This window comes from Trichechus manatus, unplaced genomic scaffold, assembly GCF_000243295.1.
Source record: "Trichechus manatus latirostris isolate Lorelei unplaced genomic scaffold, TriManLat1.0 scaffold00184, whole genome shotgun sequence".
NCBI classification, from domain to species: domain Eukaryota; kingdom Metazoa; phylum Chordata; class Mammalia; order Sirenia; family Trichechidae; genus Trichechus; species Trichechus manatus.
In genome coordinates this window covers 2,831,938-2,856,005 of record NW_004444120.1, presented here as the reverse complement: position 1 = coordinate 2,856,005, position 24,068 = coordinate 2,831,938, and the positions used below count along the sequence as shown (strand labels likewise).

The following is a 24,068-nucleotide window of genomic DNA, read 5'->3' as shown; positions in this document are numbered from 1 at the left end:
GGAATAGTTAGAATAGAATCTAGGAAGATTTTTTGTTGTTGTTAGGTGCTGTTGAGTCAGCTCCGACTCAAAGCTATACAGCTATATACTCAAAGACTATATACACTATAGTGAAACACTGCCCGGTCCTGCACCATCCCCACAATCGTTGTTATGTTTGAGCCCATTGTTGCAGCCGCTGTGTCAATCCATCTCGTTGAGGGTCTTCCTCTTTTTCGCTGACCCTCTACTTTACCAAGCCTGATGTCCTTCTCTAGGGACTGAGCCCTCCTGACAACATGTCCAAAGAGACAAAGTCTTGCCATCCATGCTTCTAAGGAGCATTCTGGCTGTACTTCCAAAACAGATTTTTTTGTTCTTCTGGTAGTCCATGGTATATTCAGTATTCTTTGCCAACAGCCTAATTCAAAGGCATCGATTTTTCTTTGGCCTTCCTTATTCATTATCCTGCTTTCACATACATATTAGGCAATTGAAAATACCATGGTTTGGGTCAGGCCAGTGTTAGTCCTCTAAGTGACATCTTTGTTTTTTAACACTTTAAAGAGATCTTTTGCAGCAGATTTGCCCAATGCAATACGTCCTTTGATATCTTGACTGGTGCTTCCATAGGTGTTGATTGTGGATCCAAGTAAAATTAAATCTCTGATGTCAATATTTTTTCCATTTATCATGATGTTGTTTATCGGTCCAGTTGTGAGGATTTTTGTTTTCTTTATGTTAAGGTGTAATCCATACTGAAGGCTGTAGTCTTTGATCTTCATCAGTAGGTGCTTCAAGTCCTCTTCACTTTCAGCCAGCAAGATTGTGTCATCTGCATACTACAGGTTGTTACTGAATCTTCCCCCAATCGTGATGCTGCATTCTTCTTCATATAATCCAGCTTCTTGGATTAATTGCTCAGTATACAGATTGAGTAAGTATGATGAAAGGATACAACCCTGATGCTCACCTTTCCTGATTTTAAATCATGCAATATCCCCTTGTGCTGTTTGAATGCCTGCTTCTTGGTCTATGTACAGGTTCTGCATGAGCACAATTAAGTGTTCTGGAATTCCTGTTTTTCACAATGTTATCCATAATTTGTTATGATCCACACAGTTGAATGCCTTTGCTTAGTCAATAAAACAGGTAAACATCTTTATGGCATTCTCTGCTTTCAGCCAAGATCCATCTGACATCAGCAGTGATATTCCTCATTCCACGTCCTCTTCTGAATTCGGCTTCGATATCTGGCAGTTCTCTGTCAATGTACTGCTGCAACCATTTTTGAATAATCTTCAGCAAAGTTTTACTTGCCTGTGATATTAATGATATTGTTTGATAATTTCTGCATTCTGTTTGATCACCTTTCTTTGGAATGGGCATGTATATGGATCACTTTCAGTGAGTTGGCCAGGTAGCTGTCTTCCAAATTTCTTAGCATAGACTAATGAATGCTTCCAGTATTACATCGGTTTGTTGAAACACCTCAACGGGTATTCCGTCCATTCCTGTAGGCTTGTTTTTACCAATGCCTTCATTGCAGCTTGGACCTCTTCCTTCAGGATCTTCAGTTCTTGATCATATGCTACCTCCTGAAATGGTTAAACATCGATCAATTCTTTTTGGTACAGTGACTCTGAGTATTCCTGCCATCTTCGTTTGATGCTTCCTGCATCATTTATTTTTCTGCCCATAGATTTCTTCAGTATTGGAATTTGAGGCTTGAATTTTCTCTTCAGTCCTTTTAGCTTAAGAAATGCTGAGCATGTTCTTCCCTTTTTGTTCTCTAACCCCAGGTCTTTGCACATTTCATTGTAATACTTTGTCTTCTCGAGCCACCCTTTGAAATCTTCTGTCCAGTTCTTTTACTTCATCATTTCTTCCTTTTACTTTAGCTACTCTACATTCAAGAACAAGTTTCAGAGTCTCTTCTGACATCCATTTTGGTCTTTCTTTCTTTCCTATCTTTTTAATGACCTTTTGCTTTCTGCATGTATGATGTTCTTGATGTTGTCCCACAACTCATCTGGTCTTTGGTCATTAGTGTTCATTGTGTCAGATCTATTCTTGAGACGGTCTCTAAATTCAGGTGGGATATACTCAAGATTGTATTTTGGCTCTTGTGGACTTGTTTTAATTTTCTTCAACTTCAGCTTGAACCTGCATATGAGCAATTAATGATCTCTTCCACAGCTGGCCCCTGGCCTTCTTCTGACTGAGGTTATTGAACTTCTCCATTATCTCTTTCCACAGATGCTATGAAGAGTAAGAGTTTTTAATATTTATCTTGGCCTTGTTCGCTTTCTATATGGGTTGTATATTGTGACTCTTAGAACTATTAACTAGATTATCAAGGTCGCCAAGTACCAGACTTTGAACGTAGACACTTTGACTCAGAAAATCAGAGGTAAGGATGGCCAGGTATACGTGTGTGTTTATAGGAAGGTATGATTATATACTGAAATCAGACAGATAAATGTAGAGCTTTGGGAGTATGCAAGTGGAGGAAAAGGCACTCAGACCCATCGTGGAATTGCCCAGAATGGAAATTTGGAAGCAGGTGAATGTCTATCAGTAACTGGAGTTAGAAGTCTTAATTCCTTTTGAGATCATCGGAGGTATAAATAAGTGAGATAAATAAGAGTAAGTTGGGCTGCCAATATTTTTAAGTGCATGGGAAGATTGAGAAGGATCTTAGAAAAAGAGGGTTGACTTTTAACTTAATTTTTCCAAAAAGAGATTATAAGTGAGAGGGATTAAGGAATCCCTTTCCAGCTTCATTTTGATAAGGTCATTCATTCTGGAATCATAAATTCTACCTACGTAAAAAGAGGAGACCCTGTGATGGAAAAATTTGGAAATGGATAGTGGCGATGGTTGCACAACATGATGAATGTAATTAATGTCACTGAATTGTACATGTAAATGGCAAGTGTTTCATGTATACATACGCCATCTTTGCCATTGAGTCATTTCCAATATATTGATATATAGATGAAGATCCCAACTTCATAATGGGGGAGGAAGTAAATAACCTTTAAAAAAACTTTTAAAAATCATTTTATTTTTTATGGCAGTTACAGGTTTACAGAAAAATTATGCAGAAAGTAGAGAGTTCCCATGTACTCCCTCCCCCATCCTAGTTTTTCCTATTATCAGCATCTTGAATCAGTCTAGTATATTTGCTATAATTGATATTGATACATTCATTATTATTAACTAAAGTTCATAGTCTCCATTAGGGTTCACTATGGATAGTACATTTCTGTGGGTTTTGACAAATGCGTGGTGTCCCAAGTCCACCATTACAGTATCACACAGAATAGTTTCACTGCCCTAAAAATCCCCCGTGTTCCACCTATTCATCTCTCCTCCTCTCCCCCTGACCCCTGGCAACTACCATCTTTTCACTGTCTCTATAGGTTTTGTAGGGAACCCTGGTGTCACAGTGGTTAAATCGCTCGGATGCTAACCAGCAGTTTGAACCCACCGGGCACCCTGTGGGTGAAAGATGTGGCAGTCTGCTTCCATAAAGATTACAGCCTTGGAAATACTCTGGGGGTGGTTTTACTCTGTCCTACAGGGTTGTGTAAATCGGAATTGATTTGACAGCAATGGGTTTAATGGGTATACCGAAAAAAAAAAAAAAAAACAAAAACAAACCAAACCCACTGCCATCCTATAATGTCCTATAATGACACTATAGGAGAGGGTAGAACTGGCTCATAGGGTTTCCAGACTGTGTATCTTTATGGAAGTAGACTGCCACATCTTTTCCTGCAGAGCAGCTGGTGCATTGGAACTGCCGTCCCCTTGGGTAGCAGCCGAGCACTTAACCACCACACCACCAGGGCTCCTTTAATGGGTATAGTTTTTGCCTTTTCCAGAATGTCATATAAACGTGTTGCCGTCGAGTTTATTCCGACTCATAGCGACCCTATAGGACAGAGTAGAGCTGCCCCACAGGGTTTCCAAAGATCGCGTGGTGGGTTTGAACTGCTTGCCTTTTCGTTAGCAGCCAAACTCTTAATCACTAGGCCACCAGGGTTTCCAAATATCATATAGCTGGACTCATATAGTATATAGCTTTTTCAGGCTGGCTTCCCTCACTTAGCAATATGCATTTAAAGTTCCCTCACTTAGAAATATGCATTTCTCCATGTCTTTTCGTAACTTAATAGCTCATTCCTTTTTATTGCTGAGTAATACTCCGTTTTTATGGATGTACCACAGTATGTTTATTCATTTGCCTATTGAAGGATGTTTTGGTCGCTTCAAAATGTTGGCAATTGTGAATAAAGCTGCTGTAAACATTCATGGGCAGGTTTCTGTGTGGACATAGTTTTTGATTCATTTGGGTAAATACTGATGAGCATGATTGCTGTATCGTGTGGTTTAAGTTTATGGTTAGCTTTGTAAGAAACTGCCAGAGTGTCTTCCAAATGGCTGTGCCGTTTTGCATTCCCACTAGCAATGAAAGAGAGCTCCTGTTGCTCCACGTCTTTGCCAGCACTGGTTTTGTCAGTGATTTCGATTTGGTTATTCTAATAGGTGTGTAGCGGTATCTCATGGGTGTTTTAATTTGCAATTCGCTAATGATACACAGTAAATCCCGGGGTTACAAACATCGACTTACCCGATAACTCGTCCTTTTCATTTGATGTTATGTAAATTTTCCCTCACTGTGAAATGATTGAACCAACCCCTATTGGCAACAAATTCTTCATCACAATCACCTTCACTTGCTGCACGTGCAATTTTTAAATAATTGAAAAGGCTTGAGCCTTTTCTCGCACTAACCCAAACCAACCAAACCCACTGCCATCGAGTTGATTCTGACTCATAGTGACCCCATAAGGTTTGCAGTGCTGCAAATCTCTGTGGAAGCAGACTGCCACATCTTTCTCCCGCGGAGCCGCTGTTGGTTTTGAACCACCAACCTTTTGGTTAGCAGTTGAGCAGTGTAACCACTGCGCCACCAGGGCTCCTTTTTTACACTAAAATAAAGATGAATAAGAACCGTATGCATCTGTTCCAACTTACCTACAAATTTGACTAAAAGACACGCTTAGGAATGTATTTCGTTCGTAACCCAGGGACTGGCAGCATGCTTTCCTGTTACTCTGACGATGAATAGGTTTCAGTGGATAAGATAAACTAAGATAAACTAGCAAGAAAGGCTTGATGATCTCCTTCCAAACATCAGCCAGTGAAAACCCTGTGGGTCACAGCGATCTCATCTGCACCTGATAGCACAGGACCGTGCAGCATTTGGTTCCACTGTGCACGGGTTGCCATGAATCAGGAGCTGACTCAAAAGCAGCCAGCAACAACAATGATATATGATGTGGAACATCTTTGGACAGTCTTGTCATCTGCCCATCTTCTTTGGTGAAAATAATCACTTTTTTTTTTTTAACGCATTTTCTTTTCCCTTAACAAACTTCTCTATTATGGAATGTGAAATGCATAGCAAATGAAAGACAGATGTGGTTGGTCAGTGCTGTTTGTGACTGATACTAAGTGAAGGATCAAAAAATCAGAATTTTTAATACATATATGAACATCTTACTGATCTATGTCCAGATATCAGAATATAAAGCTCCTGTAAATAAATAAATGAATGGTATTTGGGTATCAGATTCATTGAACTAAGATTTATTGACTCTCAACTATTTTCACTTACATCATTGTGTTTAATCTTCCCAGAAACGCTGTGAGGTAAATATTCTTGTTTTCCTTTTACATATTAGAAAACTGAGGTCCAGAGAAGTTTAGAGACTTGTCTTTCTGAACGCCCACGAGTAGAAAAAGGTGGAAACTGGTATTGAAAGCTAAATCTGATGGGCATCCTTGTTTAAAATTTTAAATTATATTTTATTGTGTTTTCTGTGAGAGTTTACACAGCAAATCAAGTTCCCATTTAACAATCACTACACAAATTGTTCAGTGATATTGGTTACATATTCCATAATGTGTCAACATTCTCATTAATTCCATTCTGGATGTCCTGTTTCCAATAATCTAGTTTCCTGGTCTCCTTACCCTTCCATCTTTGCTTTAGAGTAGTTGTTGACCCTGTGGTCTCATATAGATGATTTTGTAAAGGTGTGCAGCATTCACAGGTGTTAGTATTTATTTTATGAACCAATCTGTTATTTAGCTAAAAGGTGACCTCAAGGGATAGTTTCAATTCAGGGTTTAAAGAGTATCTCAGGGCGGTAGTCTTGGGGAGTCCTCTAGTCTCAACTGGTCCAGTAAGTCTGGACTTGTTAAGAATTTGAGATGTGTTCTATGTTTTTCTCCCATTCTGTCAGGATCTTTCTATTGTGGCCCTGATCAGAATGGTTGTTAGTGGTAGCTGGGCACCATCTAGTTCTTCAGCCCTCAGAGCAGATGAGACTGTGGGTCACGTAGACTGTTAGTCTTGTAACTAGTTTCTTCTGCCTTTGTTTCCTTCTTTCTCTTTTACTCCAAATGAGTAGGGACCGATAGTTGTATATTAGATAGCTACGCTCAAGCTTTTAAGACCGTAGACACCGCTCACTAGTTTGGTGAGTACAAACTAGGATGTAGAACATAAATTTTATGAGCAATATTATGCCAATTGACTGAGCTCTCCCATAAGGCTGTGGTCCTAAGCCTTAAAACCCAGAAAACCAATCTCATGAGGTGTTTGGTTATATCTAAGAAGTATCCATAACTGTGCCCCCTGTGTGGTTTATTATATACATGGGTGTACATGCACACACACACATACATGTATATACCCATACATATACCAAAAAAACAAAAAACAAAAACAAATCCGTTGCCATTGAATTGATTCCGACTCATAGCGACCCTATAGGACAAAGTAGAACTGCCTCATATGGTTTCCAAGGAGCAGCTGGTAGTTTTGAACTGCGAATCTTTTGGTTAGCAGCCATAGCACTTAACCACTACGCCACCAGAGCTCCACCCATATAGATACATCTATATATGCATACATATGTACACATATATACATACATATATTCATATATATGTATACATACGTAACCACACACATATTTTTTGGTTGTTGGTGGTGTTGCAACATTTATATATGTCATATCCATTATAAAAAATACCATTTTCTCTTGTGTACTTCTTAGTGATATCATTTACCTTTATCAGGCTGTGTACCCTTCACCCACATTCAGCGGTACCTTTTTCCAAAAAAAAAAAAAAATATGTATATATACATACAAGTCTCTACTAATATATATATAGGTTTATATATAAACATATGTCTACTATCTAGAGAGCGATTTCACCCCGCCATCCCTGGGTAACCACTAATGAACATTGATCTCTGTTTATATACCTGTTCTTGTGTTCTTATAAAAGTGAGATCATGCAATATTTGTCCTTTTGTGATTGACTTATTTCACACAGCGTAATGTCTTCCAGATTGATCCACATTATATTTCAAGAACTCATCATTATTTTTTATGGCTGCATATTCCATTGTATGTAGGTACCATTTTGTTTATCCATTCAACTGTTGATGGGCACTTAGGTTGTTTCCATCTTTTTGCTTTTGTGAATAATGCTGCAGTGAACATAGGTGTGCATATTGTCTGTTCAGGTCTTTACTACTTGATCATAAGGTAGTTTTTTGAGAAAATGCTATACTGTTGTACTATTTTACAGTCCCACCAGCAGTGAATAAGGGTTCCAGTCTCCCAAATCCTCACCAGCATTTGTTGTATTCTGTTTTTTTATAAATCCCATTTTAGTAGGGGTGAGATGATATCGTAGTTTTGACTTGCATCTCTCTAATGGCTAATGATCACTAACATCTTTTTATGGGTTTGTTGGCCGTTTGAATGTCCTCTTTGGTGAAGTACCTGTTCATGTCCTTTTCCCATTTTTTAATTGGGTTGTCTTTTTGTTGTTGAGTTGTCTGAGTTTTGTATGTATTTTAGAGATTAGACCTTTATTAGATATGTCATTTCTGAAGATATTTTCCCATTCTGCAGGTTGTCTTTTTACTTTTGATAAAGTCTTTTGTTGAGCATAAATATTTAATTTTTACGAGGTCCCAGTTATCTATTTTATTTTCTGCTGCTCTTGCATTTGTAGTTGAGTTTGATAATCTGTCATTAAAAAAAAACAGAACAAAACTAGGTTTCATAGTTTTGCCCTTATGTTTTCTTACAAGAACTTATACTCTTAGCTTTAACATTTAGCTTGATCCATTGTGAGTTAGTTTTTGTGTATGGTGTGAGATATGGATCCTGTTTGATTTTTCTGCATGTGAATATCCAATTTTGCCAGCACCACTTGTTGTAGAGACTGATCTGATGGACTTCTGATGGCAAATTCAATGCTTCTTTCACAGTGCTGCCCTACTTGGTTCCAGTTTCTGGGGACCTGAGTTCTTTCATTGATACTGCCAACAGATGATCACTGTGATGTCTTTATTTGGGAAGGTCCACCCAGCATGTCCAAAAAAGTCTGCTGAGGTGACCCAATTTACTAGCACATAGAAGAAAAAAAAAAAAAAACCTACAAAAATATTTGACTTTTCCTACCACATAGAGTAATACTGGGAAAGCAGAAAGAAGTGTTTTTGTATATTCTGAAATTGCCACTTAAAATGAGATATTCTCACAATAATGAGACAAATATGTTTCATCCACAGTTATAGGATGGTTTTGAATATATGCTTATCTGTAATATTATTAGTTTCATTTGAATATTTTAGCATCTGCTTTCTGTACTTTGGGGTAAATGTACCTTCTTGAAACTTGCTCTCCTGAGTGTGGTTTAGAAGATCAATTTTAAGAATGTAAACACATGCCAGAAACGCTGGCGGCACAGTGGTTAAGAGCTACGGCTGCTAACCAAAAGGTCGGCAGCTCAAATCCACCAGGCGCTCCTTAGAAACCCTATGGGGCAATTCTACTCTATCCTATAGGGTTGCTAGTGTCGGAATCGACTTGACGGCAACAGGGTTTTTTTTTAATCACATGCCCGAAAAATTTCCAGCTAGGCGACATTTACCTTGGGCATTGCTGTGTTTGTTTTCTTGTTCTACATCACTTTATTGTACTGTACTTTATAGTTGCTTTTAGCCTCCTGACTTTCCTTTCATTAAATTGTCACTTAGCTTCTCTTCTCTTTTTTAAGTACTATAACACTTTACAACACAGCTAGCCCACCCTAATGGTCTCTGGCCGCCTCTAAAATCTTCGGCTCATCATGATTTGGATAGCTGGCTACCTGCAGCAGTAGGGTATGGTCTTTATCCAAGAAACAGCAAACACAATTCTCATCTATGGTAGGTCGCCGGGGCTTTGAAGAAGAGGAAGCAGTGTAGATCATCATGGGATTTTGCTATCAGGACCCGATTTGATGCCCTCTCATAATGAGGTGTGACCCAGAGGAACACGATGTTCTTGGACCAGTCACATGAATTTGGAAGAGGGCCAAGGGAGCTAGGGAGGACTGAGAAGCTCCAAGATGAAAATGGGGCCAGTTATCAGGCTTGCTCTCTGGTGTAGAATCCTCATTTCTCCCTTTTTGCTTTTGCTCTCTTCCCAATTCCTTTTCCTGAAATATCTCTCTCCCTTTCTCATCCTTGCTTAGCATATTCAAGTCCCAGCTCAGACGGTACCCCTTGATAAAGCCTTCCTTCACTTCTCATTGTGGTATGTGTTGCCCCAGTCTCTGTGTTCCCAGACAGCTTGTGCGTACCACGTACCTTGTATGTGGCAATTATTTCTTTACAGATTTGTCTCTAACTGAACTTTGATCTCCTCTGTCACCTGTGCCAGCCTGGTGCATATTAAAGACTTGATAGATATTTATCAAATAAATAGATGAGTCTTCCCTTCCATTCCCACCTTTCTCCCACGTGGGCCAGATTTTTTTTTTTGTTTAGGGCAAGTGGCTGAGAACCTTCCACACAACACGTTTAACACCCTGGAATGAAGGTCAGAAAACTGTGTGGGGCTCACACATCTCAGATGCGAGGATGAGTCCTCTCTCACTCCCTGAGGGCCAACCTCGGTTTGGCAAAAACGATAATTTGTTTATGATTTCAAACCTAATAAACTTCCTAATTTAAAGTAAAAGCTAACTCAATATCTTTTATTGCTTCTTGGAATCTAATCTTGGCAAGATTAATATAAAAAAAATTATGAAGTAAGGTAATTCTGGTGGAATTTTTGACTGAGTGAAATTGAAATGCCAGTATCATTTTTAAAAAGCCGCCTCGTCTTTTGGCCTCGTCTTCAGCCATTACACAGACTTTTTGTTGTTGGCCCTGAAAGCTCTTCCCTTTGGTGTGATACCCCACTGCCCTTCAGAGCAATCCCACTGCAGAAAAAACCCTCAGGGACTGTTCAAATGGTAGTTCCAGTTTATATACGTTCCCCAGATACAATCAAAAGTGGGCAGATCTTGATGTTACCTTCACTTTAAAGCAAGTCTTCCAGTTGCTTAGTGAAAGAAGGGGCTTTGGAAATCGCCTTTGAGTGACCTCATTTTCCTGCTCCTCCAATCTGTGCTTGCTGGCACTGTTGTTAGCTGCCATTAATTTGGTTTCCAAATCATGGCATTCCATGTACAACAGAATCAGCCCATTGTGATCTATAGGGTTTTTATTGGCTGATTTTTGGAAGTAGGTCACCAAGTCTTTCTTTTTAGTCTGTCTTAGTCTGAAAGCTTTGCTGAAACCTGTTCAGCATCATAGCAACATGCAAGCCTCCACTGACAGATGGGTGGTGTGTGCGCTGAGGTACATTGCTGCGAGTTGAACCTGGGTCTCCTGCGTGGAAGGTGAGGCTTGTACCACTGAACCACCGCTGTCACTTGGATGGCAGTAGCAAAGTGCAGATGGAGATGCCAGCCAGGTGGTTGAGAAGTTCAGATACCTTGCTCAAAAAAATGGTTATAACACTCGGGCAACGACTGGAGATGATTCTTAAGACTGTGCTGTCCGATACAGTAGTCAAGGTCACATGTGACTGTTTACCTTTAAATTAGTTAAAGTAAAATAGAACAAAAATTCAGTTTCTCAGTTGCTGAGCTGCATTTCAAGTGCTCAGTGGCCACACGTGGTTACCGTATTGGACAGAGCAGATTTGCATTTCCATCATTGCAGAAGGACCTATGGTGCAGTGCTGCTCCGTGGGACTGGAAGCCCATATCATTGCATCTGCTGCAAGATTCATGGCTTTTCCAGAATGGCCAGGAGCAGTCCCGGGAGGCACAGCTCGAAATAGAGAGGGAAGTAGCATCGTTTTGGTCTGCCTGTGGCCGGGGGTTGGGTGATGTCTGTAGTTACAACTAGCAGGTTTGAAGCATAGGTAGTGGAGAGGAACTGAAGTGGTATAGGCTCACATCGAAATCCAGCTGACTTATTGTGACTGACATGTGCCGGGAACTATGCGTTGCTTGCACCTTTGTTACGTTACTGCATCCTCATGAGATCCTCTAAGATCGTGCTTACTTACACTCTTTTACAGACAAGAAACTGAGGCTTAGGGCATCAGGTGACATGCAAAACGTCACACAGTGGCAGAGTTGGAGTTGGAACCTAGTGCCTCTAACCCTTAAGTTCAGTGCTTTTCTAGCTATAGGGGTAGGAGGAGGGAGGAGGGAGCAGGTGGGCAAAGGCCCTGGGAGTTAAAAGGGGAGATGTTGATTTGAAGAAATTGACCTAGTTGCTCCATTCACTAGTCCCTCAGAGCCTGGTTAGTTCTTAACCACTTGCTAAGGATGTGTTGTCCAGGGCTGATGCTGAGGTGGATTTTTCTTCCATGGGAAGCTTAATTAATGGAATGAGGGTCTGCTGAATCTAGAATCATGGATGAAAATATAATAATAATGATAAAAATATATAATACATATTTATATTAATATAAAATCCTATTTATAACAGGTACTATTAATAATATATGCAATAATTTAATCATATATGTAACAGGCACTATTCGGTGTGCTACGTACTATTCTAAACATTTTGCATAAGTTAACTCATTTAATCCTCATAACTACCCTACGAAGTAGATACAATTATTATCTCCATTTTGTAGATGAGGAAACTGAGATTTGGAGAGTAAACTGTCTAAGATCACACAGTAAGCAGGTGGCACCTTGGAAACCACCATCTCCATTTTTGGCCATCTCAGATGCCTTGGCGCAAGGGAGAGGGTGTAAATGCTTGAAGCCCCTGGATGTAATGCACTCGGGGATAGTGGTGAGTTGGAATGCGTGCCCAGTCTAGCGTTTCATAATCAGATTAAACAACAATAGCAACAACTCTATGAGGCCTAGACAAAACTCACGCACAGACTGTATACTGCAGACTAGCAGGCAGTTTGCAACTATTCACTTCTCAGATGTTAAGCCAGAGGCTAAAAGGGATGAAATGGCTTACCCGGTGCCTCACACCAGTAAGTGGCAGTGCCAGCGCTGAGACCAGGCCTCCTAACTCAGTTCAGTGCCCTTTGTGGTACCTTCCCCTGCCTCCAGTACTACAGTTTTAACCTCTTCTTGGCATAACTGATTTTTAAAGGCGGACAGTGATTAAAAGTTCCTGGGGACGCTCTTGTGTGAGTTAGCATGTATCAACTCTCTTTCCTGTCATCCATTTCACTTCAGGCCATTCTACATCTGTCTTGTGTCCCGATGGGGTAGAGTCATTACAGGAAAGGCATCAAGGGTATTAAATAGAAGATTCTAATCTTCAGAACCATGTTTGAATGCTTATTTCTTCCTGTGCCTCCGTGAAACTTTTGTTTCAGATAAGAAAAGGAAATGTGGTAAATATGGCCCCAACAGCACGAAAGATATATGTGGGATCTTCCATCCAAGCCACGTGGACTCTGGGTATTGAGTTTGTATCCTCTTTACATGGGCTTTTAGCTGCCTGCTGCCTCTGTTACCCTTGGCTCAGGTGGAAGGCAGAAGGCTTATGTAGAGAGCTCAGTCATTTTTTTCTGGCAGGTGGATTGAGGAGTGAGGTAAGATGTTATCAAACACATTGAGGCACAGGGCTACAATTCTAGCCTTAGGACCAAAACCTGCCTCTGTTGAGTCGATTCTGACTCATAGCAACCCTATAGGACAGAGTAGAATGGCCCCACAGTGTTTCTAAGGAGCAGCTGGTGAATTTGAACTGCTGACCTTTTGGTTAACAGTCAAGATCTTAACCGCTGTGCAACCAGGCCTCCTTCCTGTAGGACCAGGAGCCTGCTTTCTTCTTCTTCTAAGCACAGACCAGGAGGAGGAGGGACCCTGGGGATTTGTATTGTGCATCCTGACTCCTGCTGTTCTGCCTCAGGCCTCCATGTTGGGAGGAAGGGTAGTGCTTCTGTGTCCTCAGGCTTCCTGAACTGCTTCCAGTATTTAGTAGCATGAACATCAGCATTTATTACCACCACCAACCCTAAAAGCTGACACTTAGGTTGCACTTTACAAAATGCATGCCAGAGATGCATTGACTCCTCCGAAATAAGTCTGTGAAAGATACTATTTTCATCCCCATTTTACAGATAAGGAAAGTAAGACTTTTAGGGGCCAAGTCATGCAGGAAGAAAATGGTTTGACACCTGCAGATCCCAGAAGGAGTCCTGGTGGTGCAATGGATAAGCTACTTTGCTGCTAACCAAAAGATTAGGGGTTTGAACCCACCAGCTGCTCCGTGGGAGAGAAGACATGGCAATCTGCTCCTGTAAAGATTTCAGCCTAGGTGGCTAACAGACACGTGAAGAAATGCTCACGATCATTAGCCATTAGAGAAATGCAGATCAAAACTACAATGAGGTATCATTTCACCCCAACAAGGCTAGCATTAATCCAAAAAACACAAAATAATCAATGCCGGAGAGATTGTGGAGAGACTGGAACACTTATACACTGTTGGTGGGAGTGTAAAATGGTACAACCACTTTGGAAATTGATTTGGTGCTTCTTTAAAAAGCTAGAAATAGAAGTACCATACAAGCCAGAATCCCACTGCTTGGAATATATCCTAGAGAAATAAGAGCCTTCACACGAATAGATACATGCACATCCATGTTCATTGCAGTACTGTTCACAATAGCAAAAAGAAGGAAAAAACCTAGGTGCCCATCAGCGGACGAATGAATAAACAAATTATGGTATATCCACACAATGGAATACTATGCAATGATAAAGAACAACAATGAAGCCGTGAAACATAACATGGAGGAATCTGGAAGGCATTATGCTGAGTGCATTTAGTCAGTCACAGAAGAACAAATATCGTATAAGACTACGATTATAAGAACTCAAGAAAAGGTTTAAACACAAAAGAAAACATTCTTTGATGGTTATGAGGGTGCAGAGGGAGGGTGAGGGTTATTTACTAACTAGATAGTAGACAAGAATTATCTTAGGTGAAGGGAAGGATGGCACACACTACAGGGGAAGTCAGCACAACTGGCCTAAACCAAAGCTAAGAAGTTTCCTGAATATAATCAAACACTTTGAGGGACAGAGTAGCAGGGGTAGGGGTCTGAGGACCATGCTTTCAGGGGACATCTAGGTCAATTGGCATAACAAGTTTATTAAGAAAACGTTCTGCATCTTACTTTGGTGAGTGGCATCTGGGGTCTTAAAAGCTTGCAAGCGTCCATCTAAGATGCATCAATTGGTCCCAACCACCTGGAGTAAAGGAGAATGAAGAACACCAGAGACACAAGGAAAGTTATTATCCCAAGAGACAGAAAGGGCCACATAAACCAGAGACTTCATCAGCCTGAGACCAGAAGAGCTAGACGGTGCCCGGCTACCACCAAAGACCACCCTGATAGGGAGCACAACAGAGAGTCCCTGATGGAGCAGGAGAAAGGTGGGGTGCAGAACTCAAATTCTAATAAGAAGACCAGACTTAATGGTCTGAATGAGACTGGAGGAACCCTGGAAAGCATGGCCACTGGATTCTCTATCAGTCCAGAACTAAAACAATTTCCGAGGCTAACTCTTCAGACAAGGATTGGACTGGACTGTGGGACATAAAGTTTTACTCATGAAGAGTGTGCCTCTTAGCTCAAGTAGATACAAGAGACTAAATGGGCAGCTTCTGTTGGGAGGTGAGATGGGAAGGCAGAGGGAGTTAGGAGCTGGTTGAATGGACACGGGGAATCGGGTGGAAAGTGTGCTGTCCTAGTATGGGGAGAGCAATTAGAGTCATGTAACAATGAATGTATAAATTTTTGTATGGGAGACTAACTCGAAAAGTGAACTTCATTTAAACTACAACAATAACCAAAAAAAAAAAAAAGAAGGAACCCTGGGATTGTGCATACATATGGTGCTTAGTATAAACAGGTACTGGCTCACGTGCTGTAACTAGGGCAGGTTCCAGGAAAATAATAGAAATATACTTCCTTCTCTCCTCCTCCCTTCCACAAGTTAGTCAACTTCATTGATCCTTGGACAGCAGGAAGGGCGAAATTTAAGAGCTCCAAATTTCAGGATACAGGCCAGATATGGTAAAGAGGGCTTCATTTAAAAGCTGATTTACGACTTCTTATATGTGTAGAAAGGAGCCTTGGTGATGCAGTGGTTAAAGTGCTAGGCTGCTAACCAAGAGGTCAGCAGTTCAAACCCACCTGGCCATGCTGATGGAGAAAGATGTGGCAGTCTGCTGCTATAAAGATTTATAGCCTTGGAAACCCTTTGGGGCAGTTCTGCTCTGTCCTATAGGGTCGCTATGAGTTGGAACCAACCCAACAGCAGTGGATCTGGATTTTGTTTTTTTTTGGTTATATGTATAGAGGGGGCAGTGGTGGTTCAGTGGTAGAATTCTCGCCTTCTGTGCAGGAGACACAGGTTCGAATCCTGGCCAGTGCACCTCATGTGCAACCATGACTCATCTGTCTGTAGAGACATGCATGCTGCTTTAATGCTGAACAGGCTTCAGTGGAGCTTCTAAATTAAGACAGACTAGCAAGAAAGGACTGGTGATCTACTTCCAAAAATCAGCCCATGAAAGCCCTATGGATCACAACAGCCCAATCCTGTTATGCATGGGGTTACCGTGAGTCAGGGGCCGACTCAACAGCAGCTAACAACAGTATGTGTAGAAGTCCTTATAAGAACCCAAGGCTGGTTAAGAGAGCAACCTAAATAGATAAGGATAAACACTACCCATTCATGAGCCCTTATCTTTTATAAGGAATATCTAGATTCATCGCAAAGAGGTCAAAAGTCTTCTCCTTGTATAAAATGGGTAGTAATGAGAGCACCCTCAACTTAGTGCCATGGATATGTGTATGTGTCCTAGTGATGTGGAACCCAGAGACTAGGGGAGAGGGGGAAGGAAATAATGAACTTTGTTTCTACATGTAGTAGAACTTTCTGGTCAGGCTTATCAAAGTCTCAGGAAAAAATATCAACTGGACACATCTTAACAGCCACAGGCACAGACCGGTCTAGTGCCCAACCAACGCACTGCAAAACATACTGTGTCCAGCGGTATGACAGCTGACACCCTGTTGTTGTTGTTAGGTGCCCTCAAGTCAGTTCCGACTCATAGTGACCCTATGCACAACAGAACGAAACACTGCCCAATCCTGCGCCATCCTCACAATTGTTGCTATGCTTGAGCCCATTGTGGCAGCCACTGTGTCAATACATCTTGTTGAGGGTCTTCCTCTTTCTTGCTGACCCTGTACTTTACCGGGCATGATGTCCTTCTCGAAGGACTGATCCCTTCTGATAACATGTCCAAAGTGTGTGAGACGTAGTCTCACCATCCCTGCTTCTAAGGAGCATTCTGGTTGTACTTCTTCCAAGACAGATTTGTTCATTCTTTTGGCAGTGCATGGTATATTCAATATTCTTTGCCAACACCACAATTCAAAGGCATCTGTTCTCCTTCAGTCTTCCTTATTCATTGTCCAGCTTTCGCACGGATATGATGCGATTGCTAACGCTATGGCTTGGGTCAGGAGCACCTTAGTCCTCCACGTAATATCTTTGCTTTTCAACACTTTAAAGGTGTCTTTTGCAACCAATTTGCCCAATGCAATGTGTCTTGATTTCTTGACCGCTGCTTCCATGGGTGTTGATTGTGGATTCAAGTAAAATGAAATCCTTGACAACCTCAATCTTTTCTCCATTTTATCATGATGTTGCTTACTGATCCAGGTGTGAGGATTTTTGTTTTCTTCATCTTGAGGTGTAATCCATACTGAACGCTCTGGTCTTTGATCTTCATCAGTAAGTGCTTCAAGTCTTCTTCACTTTCAGCAAGTAAGGCTGTGTCATCTACATAACACAGGTTGTTAATGAGTCTTCCTCCAATCTTGATGCCACGTTCTTCTTCATATAGTCCAGCTTCTTGGATTATTTGCTCAGCGTACAGGCTGAATAGGTGTGGTGAAAGGATACAACCCCTACACACACCTTTTCTGACTTTAAACCATGCAGTATCCCCTTGTTCTGTTCAAATGACTGCCTCTTGATCCATGTACAGATTCCTCATGGGCACATTTAAGTGACATCTTACTGGTCATTAAATTGGAAGGAAGACTAGAAAGACACAGGAAGAAAGAGAAGGAAGAGGGTCTTAGAGTGTAGAGGAATACCTAAGAGTAATTAAGATAAATGTTGTTGTTGTTAGGTGCCATCAGGTTGGTTCCGACTCATAGTGACCCTGTATACCACAGAATGAAACCCTGCCTGGTCCTGCGCCATCCTCGCAATCGTTGCTGTGCTTGAGCCCATTGTGGCAGCCACTGTGTCATTGAGGGTCTTCCTGATAGCCCTTTCTTCTTCATATAGTCCAGCTTCTCGGATAAATGTTACAAGGAAGTAAATAAGAGAGAGAAAAGGGTGTTGGAAGTAGACAAAATAACAGAAGCTATTCAGATTTTATGTAAATAACAGGGAAGGGAAGAGGTTCCTGAATTAGAAAACATCAACCATTAATTTTAAAAAGATCTTGTTTATAAAGCTTGATTTGATTGTCAAGGATTCCTGAACATTAAAGAAATACCACCTACTATATTTTAAGAAACAATCCCCAATTAAACCGACTAAAATATTTACCTAGGACAACCAAGAGCAGAAGTCATTTATATTATATTTCAGGAATGGATTTCAATATGTTCAAAAGTTCAAATAATTGAAATTTTCTAATAAAATTTAAACTTAGCCAGACTGCTTCCAAAGCTGGTTATTCCGTCACTGACAAATATTTTAATGCTCCTGGGGCTGAGATCTTATTGCTATTAAATACTTAGTATTCTTGGTGTGCTGAATGCTGCACATTATAGAAGGATAAACGCATAGTGTGCCCTCCCTTGAAGAGCTTAGAGTCTTATAAGACTGATAGGACACACACATAAAAACCCCCAAATTTCTTCCAGAGCACATTTACAGAAGTTAGTGTCTTTACAATGCCTTGGTGTTACATGCAGGGATGAAAATTGAATTGGACTTGTCTGATGAAATGGGGAAACACGCGGACATGATTATCTACCAATATGCAGCCTTCTTTTTGCCTTCTCTCTGGTCCTAGAGAAGGTGCAGGCTCTCTGTCCACAGCTAATCCCTGTACTAAGTCCTATCTCAGTTGCATTTCTCCGCCGCTCCTTGGCTCAGGCCTTCATCTTTTCTGGCCAAGATGGCTGCCATGGCCTCTACACAGGCCCTGCCCCTCCTGCCTCCATTCACAGCCCTCTGAGCAATCCTCCTGAACACCACTTACCAAGGAATTCTTTTTATAACATCTAAATCTCCCTGTGCCACTTCTCTGTTTAAAGATTCTTCAGTGGATCCCGATAGCTCTCAGGATAGAGTTCAAATTAATCCCTTAGCATGACATGAAGTAATCACTGTGCTTTGCGTCTTTCACAGATTTTCACTTTCATCTCCTGGTATGACCCCTCAGGAACCCATTTACTCCAAACCTACTGCCCTTCCCTGCAGGTTTCCAATTTGCTGTGCTTTTCATCATTTCCGTGCTTTCGTTCATGCTGAAAGGTGCCTGGGACACCCCTCCCTTCCCTCCTTACATAGCCTTCAAATCCCAGACCAAGCATCCTCTTCACTTAAAAGGCATTCCAACACTTCCCGCATTTCCCTGGGCTGCACCCCCTTCAGGCCCGTTTCTGTTCTCCTATGAGGCCCTATAGATATGTCTACTTTGACACTTGGAGTCCCTGGGTGGTGCAAATGGTTAAGCGCTCGCGGCTGCTAACCGAAAGGTTGGAGGTTCAAGTCCATCGGAAGAAACGCCTGGCCATCTACACCCAAAAAATCAGCCACTGAGAACTTGATGGAGCACAGTTCTATTCTGACACACATGGGGTCTCCAAGTGTTAGAATCAACTCAAGAACAACTGGTTTGGGAGTTTTTTGGTTTGTTTTTGACAGTTAGTGCCTTGTGGAGTCTTGTCTGTCTCCTCAACTAGACCATGAAGTCCTCCAGAAAGCAATCGTATTCCATTCATTTCTTTTTTTATCTTTAGTATTTAGCACAGGATTTAAAAGAAGAAAATAGGAAAGAATGAGCCTAAAGTAGAATAAAATGACCTTCTTGAATAAAGGAATGAATGAATGAATGCTCATGTAGGTGGTTTAACTTCAAGGGGACTGCCCGAAAGGGTCAGATGTCAGAGCCTTGACACCCACACCTAGTTAGAAGTCAGAGCAGGAGAGCCTCAAGAAGTCAGCTGCAAGGTGCCCACGGCCAAGGAGAGCAAATTGGCCTCGGAAGTCGGACCTGATCTCACACCCTGGGAAGCAGGAACCGACCCCCAACTTTTGTAGAGCTTGTGTCAATATTTATTATTCTTTACACAGTTCTGCTTGGCTACCTGCTCACCTTGGGCAATACATCAAAATCATATCTTCTGGCTTTCTCAGGGGCCCCTTGTCTTTTGACTTTGAGGGAAGATTATTTCTCCTCTCTCCCCGTCATGAATCCTAATCCAGACTCGAGGCTCCTCCTCCACCCCAATACACACACAGGCACCCTCAAAATGACGGGATGGCATGAAAGATGTTGCAGAGGATGCTGGGGATTGCTGTGGTCTAACTCTCCCTGGCAGGAGGTGGAGGAGCCGTATACACACAAAGGAAGGTGTACGAGTGCCCCTTCGCTTCGGACTCTTGCATTCGCCTCCTTCTCAGTTTTTTTCCATCTCCTCATGCTACTTCTTTCCACAAGAAAAGCTTTTAGCTGGAAAACTGCTCATGCCTTTGGCCCAGTGAGGCACTGGCATGCTGTGAGGTCTGGCAGAGACACCCAGGGCCAGGGAGGGAGGGACCGGCTAACAAGCGGGAATTCACCGAGTCCTGTGTGTCCTTCAGGGAAGCCTCTTGCACGAGGGGGCATAGGTGCTGCTGCCCTGGAAAGGCCCGTTGCTGGGGACGCCTCCTTCGTGCTTCCTACCTGGGAAGCGTGGGTGCTCATTAAGATGGTGCCGATGCCTCGGCTCTTCCCTCACAGGCTGACATTCAGTCTGGGTGCAGTTTAACAACTGTGTGCAGTGAGTAATAACCAAGCAGGGTCTCCTGCCACTCCTAGAGCAACAGCAGAAAAAGAGAGGGATGACCATCGGAGGTTAAAGAGAAAGAAGAGAAAACGGGTGATACAAGAAGAAAAGTGAGGGGGAAAGTGAGTTGGCTTTTCAAATGTTTACCATTTAAAGGAAATGATCCGTGAACAACACTGTTAGGAATTAATACTTGAATTTTTTCTTCAGTTCTGTCAGCTTGAGAAATGCCGTGTGTGTTCTTCCCTTTTGGTTTTCTAACTCCAAGTCTTTGCACATTTCGTTATAATATTTTACTTTGTCTTCTCGAGCTGCCATTTGAAATATTCTGTTCAGCTCTTTTACTTCATCATTTCTATACTCACTGTATTTAAAGAAATAAAAGACAAGCTTAAAAATATCTTCAGGAATCAAGAAAGTATAAAAAGTATTAGATTTGAAAAGAACCAAATAGAGCTTCTAGAAATAAAAAGTAATATAACTGAAAGTAAAACTCATATACTTAGCAACAGAACTGCGTACAGTTAAAGAGAAAATTAGTGGACTGGAAGATAGATCTGAAGAATAATTCTAAATACAGCAGGGAGAGACTTTCCTTCCCCTTAAAAGAAAGTGTAGAAGAGACGTTAAAATAAGTGAAGGATAAAGTGAGAAAGTCTATCATACATATAATGAAGAGTGCTAGGAGGGGTGAGAGAGAATGGGCAGAAGCAATATATTTGAAAAAATAATGCCAATGAATTTTCCACAGTCACTTCATAATGATAAAAAGTTTAGTTCACCAGAAATACGTAACAATTTTAAATTTGTATGGCCTTAAAATATGTATATTTACATTTGTATCTATGTATTAACAGATCTATAAGAAGAAAAATATCAAATCCACAGATTCAGGAGTCCTAATGAATGCTAAGAAACATAAAGGTGTTTTTCATATAGATTTCAAAATTATTTCTGCCTTAAAGTTATATGATAATATTATAACAGAAAATCAGCTACATATACGACATCTAAGGAAAGCCACAGAAAAAGGATAGATAATTATAAAGGAAGGGCAGGCAGAATAACCTCTGACTTCTCAGTAGCAACAACAGAAGCCAGAAGATGGCAGACACTTTATGTACTGAAAGAAAATAACTTGTAACTTAGAATTCTATACCAGTGGTATCTTTCAAAAATGAGATAAACATTTTTAAAGTTTAGGAACATAAAAACTAGAAGTTTTATCACTAGCCAACTGTCACTGAAGGACATTGTAAAGGGCATACTCCAGGCAGAAGGAATATGAACCCAAGAGGAATGGTCTCAGGTGCAAGACGGAATGAAGAGCAAGTGAAGTAATGAAAATGTGGGTCAGCATAAATGAATATTAACCATTTACAACAGTAATAAAAGTGACTAATAAGGGTAAAACTTAAAACACTGTGCCAACAAAAACATATACATTAGGCAGGGAGGTTCATGGGGTTAAAGTGTTCTCCAGTTCTTCTGTTTTCTGGGAGAAGGGTAAGGATCTTGATTAACTTCAAACTTTGATAAATTGGCACATTTTAATTTCTAGGATAACCACTAAAACAATAGAAACAGAGTACAGGCAGTCCCGGGGTTATGAATGTCTGACTTACGGAGAACCTGTACTTGCCCGTTAATGTTACGTAAGTTTACCCTCACTTTGAAATGATTGAACCAACCCCTACTCCAAATTCTCCATCACAATCACTGTCACTGTCACTTGCTGCATGTGCAGCTTTTAAATCATTGAAAAGCCTTCGAACCTTTTCTTGTACTACAGTAAGGCTAAATAAAGAATCGTGTGCACCTGTTCTGACTTACCTACAAATTCTTAAAGACACATTCAAGAAGGAATCTCGTTCATAACCTGGGGACTGCCTGTGTATAACTTACAAACTAACAGATAGGAAATAAATATGATAAAAATATTCAATTACCCGAAAGGAGGCAAAAAAAAAAAAAAGCAAGAAGCATAGAAGAGGTGAGAAAAATGGGAAACAGAAAATAACATGATGAATTGAAGCCCAGTAATTACGGTAAGTATAAATACTCGAATTAAAAAGGAATTGTCAGATTGGATTAAAAATTCAAATCATATGCTTTTTACATGTGACATATTTAAAGCATAAGGATACTGTAAGAGTGAATATAAAAAATTGGAAAAAGATATGCTATTGCTATATTAATATCAGATGAAATAGACTATAGGCAGAAAGCATTGCTAGATAAATAGGATCACTTCAATTATAGTTTTGAGTTACGAGGAAAACATAAAAATTTTAGATTATATGAACCTAGGCTTATGGTCTCAAAATATATGGTACAAAAATTAACAGTTGCAGAAGGAAAAACAAAAAATTCCACAGTTACGGCAGGAGATTTAGAAATACTTTTTGCAATCACTAATTGAACAAGCAGACAAAATATCAGTTCAGATATAGCTCTGACCAATATGACCAACAAATTTGACATAACAAATATATAGAGAATTGCATTAAAAAGCAGCAGAATACAAATTTATTTTTTCAAGCATATATGGAACATAAGGAGCCCTGGTGGTACAATGGTTAAGCATTCAGCTGCTAATCGAAAGGTTGGCTATTTGAACTGACCCAACGGCTCTGTGAAAGAAAGACTGGGTGATCTGCTCTCATAAAGTTTACAGCCTAGAAAATCCTATGCGGTATTTCTGCTCTGTCACATGGGTTCGCTATGAGTTGAAATCACCTCAGTAACACCTAACAATAACAGCAACAATATGGAACACTGAGGAAATGGACAATTTACCAGAACTTTCAAAGGACTGAAATTGTACAGACCTTGTTCTTTCTGATCATTGTGCATTTAAAGTAGAAATCAATAACCAAAGAATAAATAGAGAATCTCATGTATCTGGGATAATTCATGTGTTGAAGAAGAAATCCATAATGAAAATTAGAAATTTTTTGAGTTGAACAGTGACTAAAATGCTACATATCAGTATGCATGAGACACATATAAAGTAGTCCCAACAAAGTAATGTGTAACTTATGTTTAAAAAGAAGGCACTCTCTCTTGGAGACGCAAGCTGCCATGTTGTGAAAAGCCCTAGGGGGAGGTCCATGTCGTAAAGAACCGAAACTTCTGCCAGCAGCCACGTGAGTGAGCCTGAAAGTAGAACCTCCAGCCCCAATCAAGTCCTCAGAGACCGAATTCCCAGCTGACTGTTTGACTGTAATGTCATGAGTTCCTGAGCTAGAACCTTAGAACCACCAGCTAAGTTGTTCCTGGATTCCTGACCTTCAGAAGTTGTATGGGATCATATTTGTTGTTTAAAATTGCTTGAATAAAAAAAGATGGAACGTTAAAAAGCTAGACATCTTTTTGTGAAGTTATAAAAAGGGAAATAAAATTATCTAGAAGAATGTAGAAGGAATGGAATAATCCAGAATAGAAATTAAAGAAATTGATAATAAACTTAAAAAGTGCTCACAAAGTCTGAGGTTGGGTTTTTGAAAACACATGCATGCACACACACACACACACACACACACACACACACACACACACACACACACA

General features: G+C 40.6%; 1 protein-coding gene and 1 non-coding gene across 2 annotated transcripts in view; both read left to right on the top strand.

Annotated features, from left to right (window-relative positions):
• Window positions 1–24,068, top strand: part of GRIN2B (glutamate ionotropic receptor NMDA type subunit 2B) — a 486,312-nt gene that overhangs the window by 70,669 nt on the left and 391,575 nt on the right. The window lies entirely within an intron of this gene.
• On the top strand, window positions 15,773–15,843 carry TRNAR-UCU (transfer RNA arginine (anticodon UCU)). Its single transcript has one exon. It is a non-coding gene; the product is annotated as a tRNA-Arg (tRNA).